Below are 20,075 nucleotides of genomic sequence, written 5' to 3'. Positions count from 1 at the left end.
GTTGCCCATCATCCTTATAATTCAACTCTTAGAGCATGTCAAATGAATTCATACTGTTTTCCCTTCACTTTGTGATCTGTATGTTGAGTGGTAAAGAGGTGAGAGCAGCCATCTTGACATGGATATACTGACATTCATCTGTGTATCTTGTTTTTCACAGGTGTGACTAACTCTGCTACAGGTAGCTCAGTATCCAGATAACAACAGCTGGTATGACACTGACCACCTTATTTCTGGTTAGGTCAGAATTAAACTGTGTAAAACTGAAGTAACGCTGGTCAGAAGGGAAGGGTTCTTTGAAATATAAATTGTCTTCCTTTGCCATTTCTCTTACTTTTATGTATTAGTCTGCTCCAATAAGAGAATTGGTGCCTAAAACTGAATTTTTGTGGAAGTAGGATCAGGAATAGTGTGGCCAGAAGGACTAGGGAAGTGATCGTCCCCCCGTACTTGGCACTGGTGAGGCTGCACCTTGGTTACTGTGTTCAGATTTGGGCCCCTCGCTACAAGAAAGACATTGAGGTGCTGGAGTGAGTCCAGAGAAGGGCAATGAAGCTGATGAAGGGTCTAGAGCACAAATCTTATGAGGAGTGGCTGAGGGAACTCGTGCTGTTTAGTCTGGAGAAAAGGAGGCTGAGGGGAGACCTTATCACCCTCTACAACTACCCGAAAGGAGGCTGTAGTGAGGTGGGGGTTGGTCTCTTCTTCCAAGTGATAGGATGAGAGAAAACAGCCTCAGGTTGCACAAAGGGAGGTTTAGATTGGATATTAGGAAAAAATTCTTCATCAGAAGGGCTGTTAAGGATTGGAACAACCTTCCTAGGGAAGTGGTTGAGTCACCATCCCTAGAGGTATTTTGAAAACTTGTAGATGTGTTTCTTAGGGGCATGGTTTAGTGGTGGACTTGGCAGTGTTAGGTTGACGGTTGGACTCGATGACCTTGAAGATCTTTTCCAACCTAAACGATTCTATGATTCTATGGATTGTGTGGCTGTAGCACTAAAAAAAGCAGGAACTTTTTTTACTAAATTGTAAAATGTTATTATCTTCCAGATAGGGGTTGGTCTAGATTAACTTGTAAAGCTGTATTTCACTCAGAACAGATCTGATTTATATCCTTGTGTGAATTGTCCATCTGGAACAGAATCATTCATTATATGATTGAAGTGTATTTTTCAATCACTTTTTTTTTTTTACTGGACCATCCATATAAACTTTCTAAGCATTTTTCTCTTTTTTTTTTTAATATATATTTCAGCTATTACACCTCCTTCTCTAGTGAATTTTGCATTTGATACCAGTTGATTGGTATAGATCACATGGGAAAACTCTTACAGTACTTTGTATACATCCTGATTTTCTGCTTTACCCACATGTGACAAAGCAGGTTACACTAACTGGCTTCCCAGAATAGAGACTTAATTTCATTTGAGCTTTTTATTCCTTTGGGCTGGTGTTATCAATGCTTGAGTGACCTGAACATATGACTGCCCGACTCTTAAATTTCAGACTGTATTTATGAATTGCTTATTTTTTATATTATTAAACATTTCTGTCTAAAGCAGTGGCTCTCCCAGGTAATCAGGACACGTCCCTTTCCTCCCATAGTAACTGGTCTGGGACTTCATTAAACCTGATACAACATAGGTAGCAGGAACTTTGTGCTGCTATGATCATTACCATTCTGCCTTTGTGGAAGAAAAGTGTAATTTGGAATGAACACAGCCTAGCTCTGAGCTTGGGGATAATACAAACTGCACCAAGGCACCTGTGTGAGCATGAGCTAAAGGAATCCAAAAGTGCTGGAGAGGGGAAGAAATAATCAGGAGCTGAATTATACAGTCTTTAATGGAGCAGTTTCAGTCACAGCTAATTTCATATGTGAGAAGGTGCTAAAACTTTGGATGCTTGGGAAACGCTGTACAAATATCACAGTCAGTTAATTAACACTAACCAAAAAACAGGTCATGATATGCTGTGAATGATTCCATGCTATTCCATCACAGAATTGCTCTGGTTCTGATTGGAATATGAATGAGGCCCTGGTCTAACATAGGAAAGCTTAATAAAAAATAAACTCATTTACAATGGGAGGCTCTGGCATTTCTTTTTAAAATAAGCACCCTCATTTTTAACAACCAACACAGTATTCATCCTCTGGATCCTATAATAATTGAAGCCTTGGGAAATACTATAGATTTAGAGGAGCAGAGAAACAAAAGGAAAAGTACAGTATTTGTCGACTGTACCACTAGTGAACATGTAGTCAAATATAGAGGGCTGGAAATTGCTTCTGGATGGTGAAGCTTTATATAATTGTACCTCACATTAATCTTATTTTATTTTACTGTTCACAATTAGGAATTTTGAAGCCTTAAACATGTGAAATTAAAACCATGGATGATTTCTTAATTGTGCAACTCCTCAGTACTCAATTAGCGTCGCTCTCCTTTCCCCTAACAACGATGTAATACTGTACTAATGAAAAACAGGGCTTCTTTATTTGCTATGGCCTTGGGGTCAATTATCAATTTATCATTGTGTCCTGCAGGTTTAAAATAAAATACTCTGTGCAGTGTAACCATTGTACAAAATTGACATTAAGTAGATTCTGCAAGTATGGACTTAATAAAAAATACAAAGAGTGCTGCCTAAAAGGGTTCTACTCCTATAAATTCTATTAGGTTGCCTTTAATATAGGACAGTAGGAAACTGCAAAACTAATTTAAAGGGGTTTTTTTTCTTTTATTATCTTTATATTCTGTATGAGAATAATCGAGAAAGAGCTAAATTAAAAATAGCTTCAGTTGTATTTTGAACATTTCGTATGATTTCAAACTTAGCTTTGGTAGTAAAAACGTTGCTGTTGCTCTTAGCAAATAATGAATTTAGAGTATCTTATGACTGTCAAATATTTCTATATATTAATTTATTCATAAGTCTATGAAAAATTACTTAGATATGTGAAGTATTAAAAACATCCTATTTAAATTACACAAACAGAAAGTAATTAATTAGAAATAAAGTTACTTATTAAAGCAAACACCTGGTTAGGAAGTTCATTGGTAGTTCATTTGTAAAAACTCCATCCATGTAAGGTCCAGAATTGCCCTTTCTTTGTTCAGTTCTGGTCTAGGAAGGTGGATTGACATGTGCTACTACAAGGACCTTGGGAAAACAAATGAAAAATTCAGCATGTTCCTCATTCCTATCACTTGGATGCTGCTTCCACAAAGAGGTGTTCCCAGAACACATCTTAGATGCTGAATCTTTGTAGGACTTCTCTCTTAACTGTAACATTAAGCCTGGGGCCTCATATTTCAGTACCTAGCTTGTTGCTGCATATCTTCATCCAAAATTGTTCTCATCTTTGCTTGCTCTGGGAAGAAGAATCTAATTTCACCCCTTTTAAATCTCAGGACAACCCGTATTTCCTTTTTATTTCACAGACAGCAGCAAAGCCTGATTGTCACCTTAGAGGAAAGAAGAACTAGGGAGTTTGGCTCAGGACTGAACCTTTAGACCTGACCCTATCAGCAGTCTCCCTCTGCTCTTCCCTCTTTTTGAGAAGCCCCTGCCATACAATCTAGCCTGTCTTCACACAATTGCATAAAATACTCGGGTAGTCGTGCTTAGATAGCTGGTGAAATATCATCCCAGCTTTGGCACCAGTGTGAGTGTCACTGCCTCTCTCTGCACTGCAGACTGAGCCCTTTACTGGTGATGGTCTTTTTATGCATGAATCAGGGGTGCTCTGCCAACTGTGTCAAAGTTGAAAGACAGAAAGTAATAGGACTTTGTCATGCCTTTCTTTTCCCTCCCGATTTTTAATCTTGGAGCCAACTTTAATTAATCTTGCTTTCCTCCTACTCTCCTGGGACACTTCTCTGCCCCTCTGATGTGCTATGGCTAACTCTCAATAAACTCAACAGAAACCACACATGTACAAAGAGGTGGTGGAAGACAGACAATGCTGAGAAGTAGTTTTTCACACCAGACAGGTTTTCCCACCACACTCTCATAGATCTAATTCAAGCCTCTTGTGGCAACAAGATCTTGAAGTGTATATCAATATTTTCATTCCTGAAACTAAACTAGCAAATATCACAAGAGGAGAGTAATTTTTCAACTGGCGCCTTCTTCTGTGGCAGCACACAGGGTGGCATGACTGAGATACGGCCTGTTTAATTGATTAGTGCACTTGAGAGAGGGCTGGGTATAGTCCAGTACAGATCATTCTAAACATTGATAAATTACCACCTTTGTGTGAAATGGTTGAGGTGGGACCACTGCCCTTTGACAAACCAGAAAATGAAATGATTACTATTGGATTCTATTGACTTGTCTGGTTAGAGCAGTTGTGCTTCTTCCCAAAGGTTAATTGGACTTGAACTCAAGAAATTAAGAGGTCGGCTGGGGTCACAGTGACAGCAGGCAAACTTTTAACTTACCACTAATAATATTTGTCAGGGGAAGGACATGCTGGAGTTCTTTAGCCATGGCTCTGCTCAAAGATTTGCTATAAAAAAAAAATTGTTTGTCTATGCTGTTGTACAAGCTGTAGGTTTATGTGGTAAATATGCTCGTTAACGTTCTGATTTTCACCAGATACTGTAGCTCTCAGATCAAGATAACGACTCTAGGCTCAAGACAATTTAACGTCATAACTTGCATGGATATATGAATGTGGATCACAAAAATTTCCTTTCAGAAATGTTAAGAAATTCAATGCAATATGGCCTGAAACAAAAATAAGTCAGTATAGTGGCTGTGGCACAATTTTATAGCTTTTGGGGAATTCTTATATTTGCATTGTTATTGTCGTGATTTTGTGTGTTTGTCTGATTTTGTAAATGCAGACTAAGAGTAACTCTAGTATTTGCCTAATGTTTTGTTCGTAAAAAAAAAAAGCAACAGCATTAGTTAGGAGAAGATTGAGCTCTATATTACGTAAGGAGGAATGAACCCCAAAATGTCTTATTGGATTTTGTTCTTCCAGTTTTATGTTCTCTCACATATTTTCACAGATTTTAAATAATATAATATTATTCACATATACTTCTACATTTGTATCTCTCTGTGTGTATACATGTGGGATATGTGCATATACATATATATGCTTGTGTGTATACATGTGGGATATGTGCATATACATATATATGCTTCTTTTTCAGAAGACATATATTATTTACATTTCAAGATAACTTAGTAATATTACTATTTAGTAAGAGGTCAGAATTATACTCTGATGTGATATGCATTTATTTTAGTTTATCAGATTAATGGGCCAGATTTCTTAGTCATAAAATTTATCCCTAAGTACAAGAGGTACTGAGTATAACTTATACTGAGTATAACTCAGTTTTGTAGTTTCACATGCTGAAATTTGTTGTGAACTGGAATAGTTATAAGACTTTTGGCTTGTATATGGTCTACATATAACTATAGAACATTTTCTTTGTATATTCAGCTGATCTAGAGAATGGGGTGAAGATTGTGATTGGGGCAGTAAGTATATTTATCACCAGAAAAAATCAGGTTTATAATGCACTTGAATAAGGATTTCGTTGCTTTTTGTGTGTGGATTTGGTAAGTGGCAAGGTATGAAACCGTATTCTATTTCTTAGAAACAAACATGATACTGACCTGACTAATTTTCCTGGGTATACGTGTAGCATAGGCAATGAAAAAGTGAGTTGAATCTGGTGCAATCTAACACCATTCCATTGAGAAAATTGTCCCAGAGATTTTCAGATAATTTTCTGAAGAGACAAAAATGTCATAAGGTTAAGTTAATTAAGGAAGAGTATGATGCTCACCTGCAGAGGTTGCTTCATTGTGTATACAGCCAAGGAGACACCTGCATTTTGAGGGTTGATTGATTTATTTTTTTTTGTTCGTATAGAAAGCCTTTTTCTCCATGACTTACATAAGCAGACATCACTAAAACGAAGAACTGGGGACAAATCAGATGGAGATCCTAACAAAGAGCCACTCAATTTCCTTCTTTCAATTTGAATATTAAGTCATATCCACAGTTTTACTTTCTATGTACCTTCAGAAATGTTATTTAAAAAAGGCTGGTGGAAGAAAAAATAAGTCTGAAAAAAAAATCTGATAACTAGAAAGATGCAGAATGAATTTGGACACTAGTAATGACTGCTGTGATACTGGTTATAATCAACTTTTCTGGAAATCTAAAGGTGCCGGAAGAATTAGTCTATTAACACCTGGCCTTATTTACTGCAAAACCTAAGGAAAAAATATGTTTTTAATTAATGGTTTTAATGCTTTTTTCAGCAAGTGTTTTTCAAATGTGAGAAAATAAGGACCCGCAAAACAGGCAGAGACAATCAAGTCTGAAGATACTTGTTGGAGGGTCTGTTGCAGGCCCCTCACATACCTGGACTTGAGTTGATCAAGTGCAGACTAAATGGAACCAACTGATTTCGTGAAAAGGCCTTCATGTCAAAATAAAACGTGTGTATCTATTTCTTCAAGTTGATACACACAAGGGAGTCGGCCACATGCAAGAACTACAAAAACAGAGATAGAAGGAACAAGAGAAAATTTTTACACATTTTGAGACACATTCACATAGGAGCAACATTCCTGGGAAAAAGATTTTAAAGAAACAACAACAAAACCCCACTTTAAAAGCCATGCTCATAGACCAGAAGAAGATCAGCTTCAGCATGAAAGAACAAGAACCTTACTAAATAATTTATAGAAAGAGAATTTTGATATCATTTTCTTCACAGACACAAAACTAACAAATGATCAAATAATAATCATAATACAGCACATTTTTTTAGTCCAAGTCTTCGGTTTTTAACCTAAAATTTCTTGTAGTATTATTTATGAATTAGAAAACCTGAATTAAAAAAATTCAATTTTAAAAGTCTTTGTAACAGCAATAAACCTATTGGAGTGGCTAATATTACTCACATTATGCATATATCATAAGAAATCACAAAGGGCAATATGCAATACAATTGCTGAAGAATCTCTTGTATGACCAGAACCACAAATAAATTACCTGTGTCTTGAATTTTGCCATTCATAATTATGCACCACCGATTTAATAAAGAAGGATTTTTTTCCCCATGTTTGATATTGTCAAATTTTCAGCACCTACGATTTCCCTCTGTTTCTGATATTATACCACAGAAATTAATCTCTTCAAAGCATCATACAAAGCACCTAACCCAGCACCTGTCTTTATTGCTCTGAACAATGCTTTAAAGGTGTCTTTTTTTCTTTCCATAGTATTTATGAGATGACCTATACACTTCAGATTCATTTCTAAAGTAGGAAATAGAATATTTCTCTTTTTTTCCGATTGGATTATTCAAATAGGAAGGTGCCAAGCATCAAGAGAAGAAGTGGGCAATATATAGCCTTTTGCTAGCTCTACACAGTAACATTAAATTTGAAAAAAGTCTGTTAAAGGGGTTAATACTTCAGGTCCTGAGTTATAACCTTGGTTTCTCTGTGTTTAGAGAAAAATCAGGTTATGGCTACGTGGGGAAAAAGTTACAAAAGTATTCTTATTATATCAAATTGTCTCTGGGTCAGCACTTAATGTAATTTACCTTTGGAAAGAAGTAGAGTTCCTTTAACCTAATTTTCCATTTGGGAAGTGCAGTAAAACAGCCCTGCTGGAACTGGTGCATTAAAGAGTGGAAGAAAATAGTGGAGCAGCAACGAAAGAGAGTGAAAAATAGAATTCTTCTGTTCAGACAGCATGGGAAATTTTACTGTATTTGGTGCTGGGTGTTATATTAGGAGGAATTCAGTGTCTTCAAATAAAAATAATGGCCAAATTAGTTGTTCTTGTATTTTAGGCACTTTGCAAGTCTTGATATTAATAGAAACAAAGCATTTTTTGTCCCATTTTCTAAATAAGTACTAAGATTAGAAAGTTTCACAGTCTACCTATCAGAAATGTGTTCTATTTCCCTTAAAGCAAATCCAAAGTCTTCCTCTCATATTTTTCTGAGTGATATTTTTCTACAGAAATTTGTTTATGGCTTTAACTTGTCAATGTAGCTGGGCATGTTGCATCATATGAGTGGCAGTTAGTGACCAAATCATGTCTCCTGATGGCAATCTAGGGGATAAAATCAGTTTGCAAGAACACAGGAAAAAAAATCTGTTTATATATAGTTTAATTAGTTTTGCGAATCTCCAACAAGGAGCGACAACAAAAAAAAATGGTTTTAAGCTCTGCACAATTTAATTGTAAAAGATTGCTTGAATTAAAGAAAGATAAACCAATTATAGCAGATTGTGAATATTTTGCTTATGTATAACAGGGTTTTTTCTGACTGAAAAAAACATTGCTAGCAATGAATAGTAAAGAACTATTTATGTATGTATTTATTTAATGTGACTTCTGCTACTGTCATTTTTTTGATAAAAAATAGAAGCCTTCACTGTAAAAAAATTTTTCTTGAAGCAGATTTGGAGATATTTTTTTAGGAAGTGACTTACTTATGTCCGTCTTTTCCCCTCTTCACATCCTGTCGTCTTTTCTAAATTCCTGTTACCTCAGACTTTCCTAACTGTTGGTTTCATGTTCAGACTCACATCTAGACACATGAAAACTGAGTTGTTGCATCTAGTTTCAATTTAGAATTCAGAATAAACATTTCTTACTGTACTTAAACTGAATGAAACTGTTATATCAGGGATTGTGTTGTGAATGGTGGAAGTGTAGTCAGAAAAGAAAGATAAATCAAGATCTTAATCCTGCCCTTTTTGTCATCTTTCTGGACATCTTTTGTAATTTTGATTTTGCAAATCAGATTTCCAAGTAATAGCTTTGGGATTGTTTTAATAGTCAAATTCCATTAATACTTATGCCAGGATGCAATAGTGACACACAGGAAATAAATTACTAACGTTACTAATAAATATAGCAATAGACATGGGCCTACTGTCCAACGTAGAGCAGTAGGGACAGGTATATGTGTTCACCAAACCTATCCATTGCAAATGTTTCATGAAATATTTTTAAATCTAAAGTGAGATTAATAGTACTCAATAGAAGTTTAAATAACGTGGTGTCATATAAAAACAACAGACTATATCTGTGTGTCTGTGATGGGTCAGGTTCTCCCTTCATGATGGTCCTAGCCTAGCCACATGTTCAGTAGCAGAGCATGGGGTTTGCTTCCTACAGTGGAGCCCAGGACTACTTGAAGCATGCACAGGGGACAACCCTGTGCCATATCCTGGCACACAGGGAACGGCTTTAACCGTTTTGATTTGCTATGGACAGCAAATATCACTTCTGTGATACCATGACCATACGTCAATGAAATAAGGAGAGAAATAAGCCTCATAACTGAGCCCATTCTGATAATACTGTAGGGTTATTCTTTCATTTTGTTCAAGAACAGATTTATGTATTGGTGTTATAATCCCCAATTCAAAAAATAAATTAAAAAAAAAAAGCAAGCAGTAAGGGTGAGTTTCCTTTTAAGCACATATAAAAACTGATTGACTCCCATGGTTTACTCAAGTGAAAAGAAAAACCCTTGCTTAAGTGCTTGCTTTACTATGGTCAAGATGTTAGTGACAATTTATAAGGTAGCCTTAACTAGATTAAAAATATTCTTATTGATGAATTTCAATCAGCCTGATACAGTATATATAATTGTATAATTTCTCTTATTCTTTCAAGAATTCCTTTACTGGTTTAGCTGGATAGTTTCCCTCTCTATCTACAGCTAAAATTCAGTATTTGGAGCAGTTATTTTTATACAGAGCAGTAAATATTTTAGTGCCCTTGCATAACATCCATCTGAATGAGTTATTTCTAATCAGGTTTAAAATGTAAAAGCATTTCAGGCTGAATTTTTTAAAAGTCTCTAGATGCTAGATGTATGTGCCATGCATCATGAAACTGAACTCCAGCCTTGAGTAGGGCTTCTTATGAGCCTATGAAATGCAAGTATTAAATGCAAAAACACAAGTATGGCTATAATTATTCAGACCATAGGTTCAGGTAGTTGAGAACTCTCCAAAACCGGATTGGCAAACCTGATGTCTATGCAAGTAGCTACTGGACAGCTGTGTGAGAAGTGACCTTTGGAGAAGTATAAGTGGTGTCTCTGGCACTTGGACCCTTTTCTATACTGCTCTGGCTTATGCTAGTTGGTAGTGGTGCCCTAGAGTCTATTTGTCTGCTGGAACATAATGTGGTTGGCTATTTCCTTCTTTCTTATTTATTCCAAATTCTGGCTCTAGGATTTGTTTGGAGGTAGACAGAGTAGCAGTCCTTCCTCATGCTGATTCCCTCTTGTCTCTCACCATGAAAATCTTTAATAGACAAAAATCCTTGATATTTGCTCCTTTTGCCCTGCTAAGAGGCAGAGCCAAGGAACATTGTTTTGTATGTGTCTTCTTAAGCAATGGGTTCGATTAAAATTGGAAAAACATTTTTACAAAATTTTACAAATTTTCAAACAATCTTTTATTTTCATATTCCCGTTTTCCATCATCAGAACATTTTTTGCAAACTGCATGGAAAGTGAAAATGTTTTTTTGGAATACATTTAGATTAGTGGAATATAATACTCAGCTTACCCCAAGTTTGATCAATTTTTTGAAGTATGGTTCATGGGACCCATATAATAAGACTCATAAATATCCGAGCAAAGCACTGATAAAGTTGCTAGACATCAATAAAAGGTAGATGTTATCACTATTTTATGAAGGGCTGAACACTCAATAAACCCCATCAAAATATTAGTGGGTAGCACTGCACTCAAAACTTTTCTGACTATCAGATCACAAATTAGAAGATCAGTGTATGTTTTGGAAATCTTGGCTTAGAATGCAAGAAATGCAAACTGAGTTTACTGACTCAGAGACGAAGGCTTCTCCAGTCTTTTCTTTTTAGAATAAAAATTCCTCTGGGCCGTAAACCTCTCTTCCCTGTTGCAACAAAACATGTTACGGTCCTTCTGGAAAGGTTATAGAAAATTCACTGGCATTAGTGGCTACGCTCCCTGAGAAAGGACTTCTGAATTTGGATATTGTGTATATTACTGAGTAGTATCTCTGGCAAAATGTGTGGATTTTAATCCATTCTCACTCTAAGCAGAGGTTTATTGCCTTTCTCGTTGCCAACAGAAATATATTAAAAAATTAAGAACTACATTTAAAAAAATTCTATTTTTCTGATGGCACTTCAGCACCTCCATGGCAAAATGTTTCTTGCAGTGCTGCCTGTCCCAGTCTTAGCCACACTGTTTCCTTCTCAGGACAGGGAGAGGAAGACAGAGCTCGCAGGAGGGTCAGGGGATGCTTCTTTTTTGCTCTAAGTCTTCCTTCAGTGCCATGTGCAATCAGATTGGTGGCATGTCATTTCAATCTGTCAGCATCCCCTGAGTGCTACTCAGTCAGCCATAAGGAAATACCTTGTGTGTTGGCAGAGGATGTCCTTTAACAACACCCAGTCGCTCAGTCAAGCAGCCTAAATGGGGCAGCAGACAGCACCTTCACACCAGTGTATGCTAACTGAGCTCTCTGTGGATGTGTCTTGACCTCATAAGAAGACACAGCAAAAAGGCCAGGGTGAAGAGCAGAGAAAGGCTAACCTTGCCTTGTCTGCTAAAAATGGCAGCTTGCTTTACTCCACTCAGTCAGAAACAAACATATTTTATACATGTATGTGTGTTAACGTGAGTGTATATATATATATATAAAAATAAAAATACACACACAATTTCCTTTTTGCAGTATGGGAATGTAACCACTAGATGACACCAAGAGATAGTTCCTATAGACCTGATTTTTTGTTCTTTATTCATCTGCCTGTTCAAAAGGTGACATTCTTGCTGGGATTGTAATTAAGATTACAGAGGTACGCAAATTAAGTGATCTGGCAAGTATTAATAGTTACCTTACTTTAATATTACCAATTACTGTCCTAGAGTGCAAAGAGCTTGGAATTTATGATCATTTGGACAGTGGATCTCAGACATTACCTCTCCTTCCCTGCTGTGCATACCTTTAATTGGCTATTACAGAAGCATCATTTGCATTGCCACAGCCAGGAGTCTCCCGTGCTCCCACATAAACTTCCCAGTTGCAGTGGCTTACAATTCATCTCTGAGAATCCACCCAGGGTGAAAATGGTATCATCAAACCTTGGTGCAAGATCACATATTTATACCAGCCCAGAATTAACTGGTTTGCCCTTCGTTGCTACTTTCATCGTTCTCTCAAAATGAGCTGAAGCTACGGAGTTTGATAATAAGACCTAAGAAATGTTTTTCCTGGCTCATAGAAATGCCAAAATTGATAATTTGATATGAGTTTCTGAGATTTAGGTTTTGGTAATGGAAAAGAAGAAACGGGTTTGAAATTATCCTCTTATGTTATTTTAATAATTGACAGTTACACTACCGTTTCAACAAAAAAAAATAAATGTGTAAGTATCCAAGGCTAACAGATCTGCATGAATGTTACATTAACACAAAATGGCCTAAATTTCTAAGTGGTGGATAGATATTTATTTCCATGTGTCTGTGTATAAATTCATAAAAGCATCATAGTATGACTAATGTCACCCATTAATGTCAATTAGAGATGTAGAGCCTGCTTGATATTACAAAGAGTTAGTTTAGTTTAGTTTAGTCATAAAATAATATGCAAGTCTTAGGGAAACAACACGCTTCAAATCCTTTTAGCAACTCCTTCTACCTGCTCCAAGTACTAACATAACTAAGCAGTAACCTTTCACTGAATACATTCATACACATTCACTGGCTTACAACAACAGCAACAAAATGATGCAGTTTTTTTTATGTATGTTTCAAATATGACCATGTGTTTCATACACCTCAATATTATTACTGAAAAATTTGAACTAGGGGTGGCTGTCATTAAAACTTTAAAACATTAAAAGCTCCCTGCTGTGTCTATTGTGGTCATAACAGTAGTGATAATGGGAAGACAGTACTTATGAAGACCTCACTGGTGAACTCTACATATGCAAGCCACGGCAGAAAATATAACATAAGCTCCTATTGAGTACAGTAACAGTAATTGGGATTTTTAACATGGATTGGGATTTTTAAGTGTGTTTGTGATAAGGCAACAAATTTAAATCTCACTGATGCAACATCTTATCCACAGCTTGCCTGAGTGTCTCAAAGCAGTTGCTGTCATCCCCTCTCTGTGGCAAAGTGAGCTGGGACATGTACGAACATCCACCCAGTGCCTTGCCCTGGCACAGCTGCCATGGGGGCAGCCTCAACAGCTGGGTGCTGGAGTGGGACCCACCACCTGGCCCAGATCAGGAGCTGGAGGGAGACACCAGGTCCCTACAGGTACATGGCCCTACAGAAATCCCAGTGCCACCCATGCCATGGGTGTAGGTGCTGGTGTGAGGTGAGCAGCCTGCACAGTTGGCTGCTGTAGTGGGGTCACTAGCCCAGGGCTAAAATGGAGGCAAGTGGAAATAATAAATCAGTGAGTGTATGAAAAGGAAAGAAAGAATGCCAAGCCATAGTGTAAGGAAATGATAAGGGTTATAGGGAGGTATTACATGGCTTTTGGCTACGATTGAATAAATGAAGTCCTATTGCCCAGCTTAAGCTCCTTCTGTAAGACAAGAAGCTTAACTAGGAAAAATGATTTCTGAGAACAAACAAAACACACCATCAGCTTTGGTGTTACCCTTTCAAAAGGCTTTATTTCCCAATGACTTCATGAAAGTGTGTCTTGTAAAATGTCTTAAGATTCCTCAGAATAAAGTGTAGAATGCATGTGAAATATAATTTCTATGTGATTGATATAGTGATTAGAAGGACTCTACAACTATTAGTTTGTGAGTACTTGAGTAGAAAAATTGATGCTTTCATTCACTTCTTATAGATAAGACAGGCTTGACCTGAATTTTGCTTTTTTTTTTTTCAAAAACCACATTGAAATACTTCCTGGAAAAAAGTCATAGAGGTCATGATTTTCATACAAATACAATAAATGTCATATTTGTTTGATTTTCTTTTCACTTGTGGAAATCAGGTGCCATTTTTATGCAGAACGATGACAATTGTCAGTGAAAACACCACATATTCTGTTTGACTCTGAATTATTAAAAATCCAACTGATTTTGCCCCTATCAGTTTTACAGGCAGTTCAAATTGCCTCTTAAGACTCTAATGGTTTTCTTCATACACAAAATGCATTGTGTTGCAGGCACAGGAACCACAGTTTCTGCTAGGTAAAATGTATATGTAATCAGATTGTTGTTCCACCTTTAATAATTATTTTATTGTAAAAATATAGTATTAGGTAAGACCCATGTTTAATTTTTGCCTTTTTAAATTGAACTACAGAATTTATTTATACTTAAAGATTTATTTTTCTGGGGAATAAACTTGATATATATTAAAAGTTTTTTAACTTCCATAATATTGCTAGATGTGAAAATTTTAACAGCCTGTGAAAATAACTTTTTTTTTTAGTTGTCAGAGGTCTAATTTTGGTAGAGAAATACAGGTCATTACTTTGGGGGGCCTTAGAGATAAGCACCAACATTAACAGACTTCTTATGGTGTGTTATTGCCTGTATTCAGGGGGGATGCATTGGCCATGACATTTTCTAACACCCTACAATAGATATAGGAGAGATGCATAGATGAGAATTCTCCCAGACACTTTAATTTTTTTGCTTTCTAGGTATGATAAATAAATACTGGTAGCAACAATCTAAAGTACTCAAATCTGAAAGCTATTTCTCAGAAATAAGGACATCTGCTTAGAAGTCACGAAGTTTCTGGTGGTGCTGTTTAAATTTTTTATTTCCCAGGTTCTTCTCATCTGCTGTCTATGTTCTTCATTTTAAGGGACGCACATTTCACAATTTTGTTATTTTTGCAGAACTGTAAGGTCTAAGCATCTACATGTCTTTAAATCCTGAGTTTTTATTAAATCTTATCAGTCCAGTAGTTATGACTGTGAAATATATAATCTAAAATAAAAATTCCTGACACTAGTGCAAGAGTTGGCTTACTGGGGTGAAAAGGAATTTTAGAAGTTTGTGTGTGAGCTAAGACATCTGGGTTAGGATTAATCAGTCTTAGAATGTTGAGGGGTGTTTAGTTTAGTTTTGTGTTCTAATTCTGTTAAATTGCCCTAATGTGCTGCAAATTTCTTCACTCGCATCAGCTTCACCCTGGCTGGGGTTGGCTGCGCCCTTTCCTTGTCTAAGAAAAAACTTACAACTCTGAATTTTCAGTTGCTCATACAAAGTATGTAGATCCAAAACCGACACTTCACGCTCACCCCTAGGCCTCTATGTTTAGTCAGAGTTGGCTCCCTAAACCCATGTAACATCCATTCTAGTATTCAGCTAACTGTTACTAAGTGTAGTTGTAGCATGTTAGAGATTATCATTAATAATTACTATTATCATCATAGCTGTTGATAGCTGGGAATTTGAACAATGCAAGATTCATGGGGAGAAATATTATCTTTTTTATGAGACAGCTAATACAGTTGGAAAAAATAAACCAGGACACAGAAGCCTTTATTAGACCTGAAATAGAAGTAACAAACTTCAAAGCTAACCTGAGTTTATCTTGACTGTATTTTTTATTAGCACCTACAGACAGGCAGAGTGGAGATCCATTGTGCAAAGCACTGTACAAACAGAAAATAAGAGACAGCTCCTGCTCCACCGAGTTCACAAGCCAGACACTGGGCAGAGGAAGAGCAGGAGGGCAAACAGGCACACAAAAGTGAAGCTTTAACAGCTCCGTAACAGAGCAGAGGGAAGCCCACATCTCCTGGTCTGCAATCCAGGCCCAAATTACGCAGACCAGATTTGAACGGCAAATGTTACGAAGTTATATTTTGTCCCTCATAACCCTTAGCTGGAGAGACTCACATGTATGAAGGTCAAAGTGGACCCCAGATCCATTACTGCATGGGGCCCAGTTCCACAAATTACTTGTCTGAGCTGCAAAATCACTCCCCTGCAAACTCATGGGAATCCAATAGTGGAAATCCACTGGTGGAAACACAGTATCCCCATGGAAAATAAACAATTGATGGGATGAAGTCCTTAAACTGGAGCTCCTCATTTTTACTTGTTTTATAAACACATATCATAGTTATGAAAGATACTCAACCATCATTTTTACTTGTTGATTATTAATAGATCATTTAAAATTAGCAATTTGCAGGACTTGATATATCAGAAAGTACATTAAAAATAATGTAATCATTTAATTTGCTTTTTTTTCCCCATTTTCAGATAGAGATATTTCTTTATTTTTTTTCTCCATTTACAGGTGCAGAATTAAAGAACGTGTTCACTCACTATATTATTGATGCACTTAAGTGGAGTGTTCCAAAGCATATAATTACCGTGTAGGCTTATGGCCCTGAAGTAGATTGGGATAGTGGTGCTGCATATCCATGATTTGAAGGACATACAGTGATGATTATAGAGGCAGTACTCTACATCCATTCCAGCCCTTTTGTGTTTAGCTGGTTGCCATGGCAAATAATTGGATAGAATTTAAGCCACTTTCTTCCAAGTGGGAAATTCATAATTTTACCCTTCACCTAATTTTGAACATACTTTTAAAGAATCTTCAAGTTTCTGCAGGAATGGAATACAGACCTGGCAGAAAAAAAACCTGGATTTCTACACATGGAAAAACATTTCATTTGGATGTTCTTTCTTCTTCTTTTCTTTCTTTAATCCTAAAGAATCATGTTTTTAAACAACATGATAGAGCAAAATGTGAGCCTGAGGAAAGCTCAATAACATTTGACCCCAGAGAGATAGGAAATCTGAAAATGAGCGACCAAATACAGCTTGCTTTAGCAGTTCGTATCAATTAGAAACACCGGGGTAATTTTCCCACTCCAATTTTCCAAATTTATTTAGCCCAGCCCCTGAAAATATTTATTGTGTTTTGTTATGGTTCATGGTAATCATCTATCACATCCCTTTTGCTTTTGTTTCTTTTTCTGAAGATATGGATAAGCTTCCCAAAAGGTCCTCTGTGATTTCACATCAGTGCCTAAAATGTATATTCCCAGTTCAGTTAAGGGGTTTATTATCTTGTAGACTGTGTTCCTCAACTCTAAAACCTCAGCAAGCATTGCACAATACATAGCAGTCCAGGAAAATCCAAAGCTCCTCTGCTCAATGTAATATTTTACAGTGGGGATTTCTGGAAGAGCACAGAAAACAAAAAGTGGGTCTTGTCCCATTACATTACTCTTGAGCCTGGCAGAAGCCATCATTGCCCTCTTGCCTTTAAAGCAAGCAGGACTCTAATGGGGCAAGAAATTGCACCTATCCCTGTAAGACCTACACAGGGAAGGACATGGCTAGTTTCACACCATTTTCCATAGGCAGTTAATTTGTGTCTATTTTTTTAAAGAAGCAGAACTCCTAAAATAAGGAATTACTTGGACATTAAAGAAGTAGATGACTTTAATCCCTCTGGAGAGGGTTATATCTGCCTACATTTTCCATGCCTAAAATACGGGGACAGGATAGCTCCAGACTCCTTCAGAATGGCACCTATAACTTCATTGGTTAGATAGGAAACTTAAGCTCTTCTTTAGTTTGTTATATGATTAAACCTTAAACATAACCACTTTTCTTAGCAGTACTGAGCTGGACTGTAACTGTGCTTGTGATGTGGGGGATAGGATAGTATGCCTGACCTTTCTGTCTTTCTAATTCTTGTCAACCTTCATAATAAAAACTCTGTGTCTATTCTCATAAAAATTAGAAAATTACTTTCATGCTTTTGATTTATAATCCTACATTTCAAACTTCCTAACAAAATAGATTGCGATTTTGTTACTCCTTTCTTTTTACAATCTCATTCTGCACATTCAGTGTTAAAATTCAGTCCCATGAGTTTTTTAGGTTCCTCAATGGTGAACACCTAGAGCAGGATATAAAAAAGGAGGTACAATTTCTAAATCGAAAGCATTCCAAATGCATTCACCATTACTTTTTCTTTTTCCAATGCAATGGAAATTTGATGAATGGATTTTTGCAATGTTTTTTCTAAAGTTTTATCCTTTATTATAAGATTTAACATTGAATCACTGTGTCGGTAGTGCCTTACTATTTACAAGTAGTTAACAGTAGGCATATTTTTTCAGTCTGGAACTTCATAATAAATTATATTTTTTAAATTATGGCCTGCCTAGAATCTAAAATAAGGGAAGCTCTAACTGATTTGTGAACTAATCAACTTTGGAACATCTTCTTTTAGTCTCTTGTGTATGCTGGAGTCAACCTACACTTTCCTTTCTTCTACCTAGTCCAGAGTACATGGCAACAATTCTGTTGTACCTGATTGTCTTTGGTAAGGACACTTCACTGCTTTTAAATTTGCTATATGGAGAAATCAAAAGAGAAAATGGAGAGTACCCTTTGGCCTCTCAGCAAAAAAAATTCAGAACTTCTTTTTAATGAGTTTGGAATTAGTACATTGCTGCCTTTCTGAAGATGCATTGCAGTTTCAATGGGGCAGAGGCCATTAGTATTCACTTTTTTGAGGAGTAGGAGAACTATGACTATATTCTGTAAACAGATGTTGTGCCATCTTTAACCACATATTGAAACAGCTTGAAATGAAATTTAAGTTAACAGCAGTTTTATTGCTCAGGCACAGTGGCAGCTAAAGGATACTACCTTAGGTGAAAAACGTCACTGATATTCTTCCTGAAGAAATGTGGAAGCGACAGAAAGTCTGTTATCCTGGTAAAAAAAATGTTTCTACAAGAAGTAAACGTCTACAAAGAGAGCCGTTCTTAACATCAAATTTTAGATAGTGGGAGGGATGGAAGACTAACATACAGAAAAGGGAAAGCACATACAGGATGAGAGGGAGAAAAGAAAACATAAATACCATTACAAGTAACATACTAAATTCTATGAATGACAAAGCACTAGGCATGAGATGGATAAGACAGCTAGACTAGTAGTGCCTTATATTATGCATCTTTCCCCTTCTTCTGAGTGGGTTAGGATAGGTTATTTCATTTCTTACCTGTTAAGTCAGCCTCTGCACTGAATTCTACCACAGGTTAAAAGAAGAAGCCAAAGTAGGAAAGCTGCATCTATGCCACAGAAAAGCAATCTAAATGTTCCCAGTATTTTCAGTACAACCATAACAAGCAAATAATTGTGATTATCAGAGCTTATGACAACAGGAAAATCTGGCAGACAGGAGCAGGAGGCTCACCTCAGAAAGTACCTTTATGTACGTGAAAGAGAAAGAAAAAAATGCTACTGAAAAGTAGTTCCTACATAACCTCTACCTAATGGCTAGCTTCAGAATTAAACCGGAAGCTGGATGTAGACTAGAAAAGAAATTGCTGAGGGAAGTCACTGAGTTTCCTAGCAGCATAAAACTATAAGTGCAAAACATCCTGGCAATTGTCCCCTGTCAAAGTTTAGAAAGAAGTGATGACATCTGGTCATAGTGACATTTTAGGTCAGTGAAGTGTTTTATCCCATATGCCCCAGCAAACAATAGCTGCACTGATTGGAAACAGCTCTCTTCTCCCCACCCACTTCAATAATAGCCAAATAGCTTTTCTTGCTGCAGCTCTCTGTCTTCCGATTTTAAGTCTGGACAGACCTCATCTACATCTTCTGTTTTGTTTTTAATTTAAAATGAGGGATAAGTGTGATATTCCAGAACCCATGGTGCCCAAATCAGAGACAGATGACCTGAATTTCCTCTGTGACATCTCTTGCTTAGATTTTGTTCCCCAGGACTGTTGTAATACAGCCTGTGAGACCCAGAAATATTGACCATTATGTCTATTTTGCAAAGATTAGGAAATATACTTAGGTATATGTGGGCTTAAAATTTGAACAGTTCAAGTTTTAAATGTATAGTATGGGACCCATTTACTGTCACTCTTTTCATCAGTATTTCTTCAAATTGGAGGGATTATAAAATTTTTTCAGTGGAAATTATTTTCCAAAAATTACAGGGAACAAATATAAACTCTTCTTTTTCTTCAGAAATTAATATTTTTGGCATGTGAGCTAGGAG

This window comes from Numenius arquata, chromosome Z, assembly GCF_964106895.1.
Source record: "Numenius arquata chromosome Z, bNumArq3.hap1.1, whole genome shotgun sequence".
Lineage (NCBI taxonomy): Eukaryota > Metazoa > Chordata > Aves > Charadriiformes > Scolopacidae > Numenius > Numenius arquata.
The sequence above is the reverse complement of the archived record's forward strand: the minus strand, read 5'-3'. Positions refer to the sequence as shown.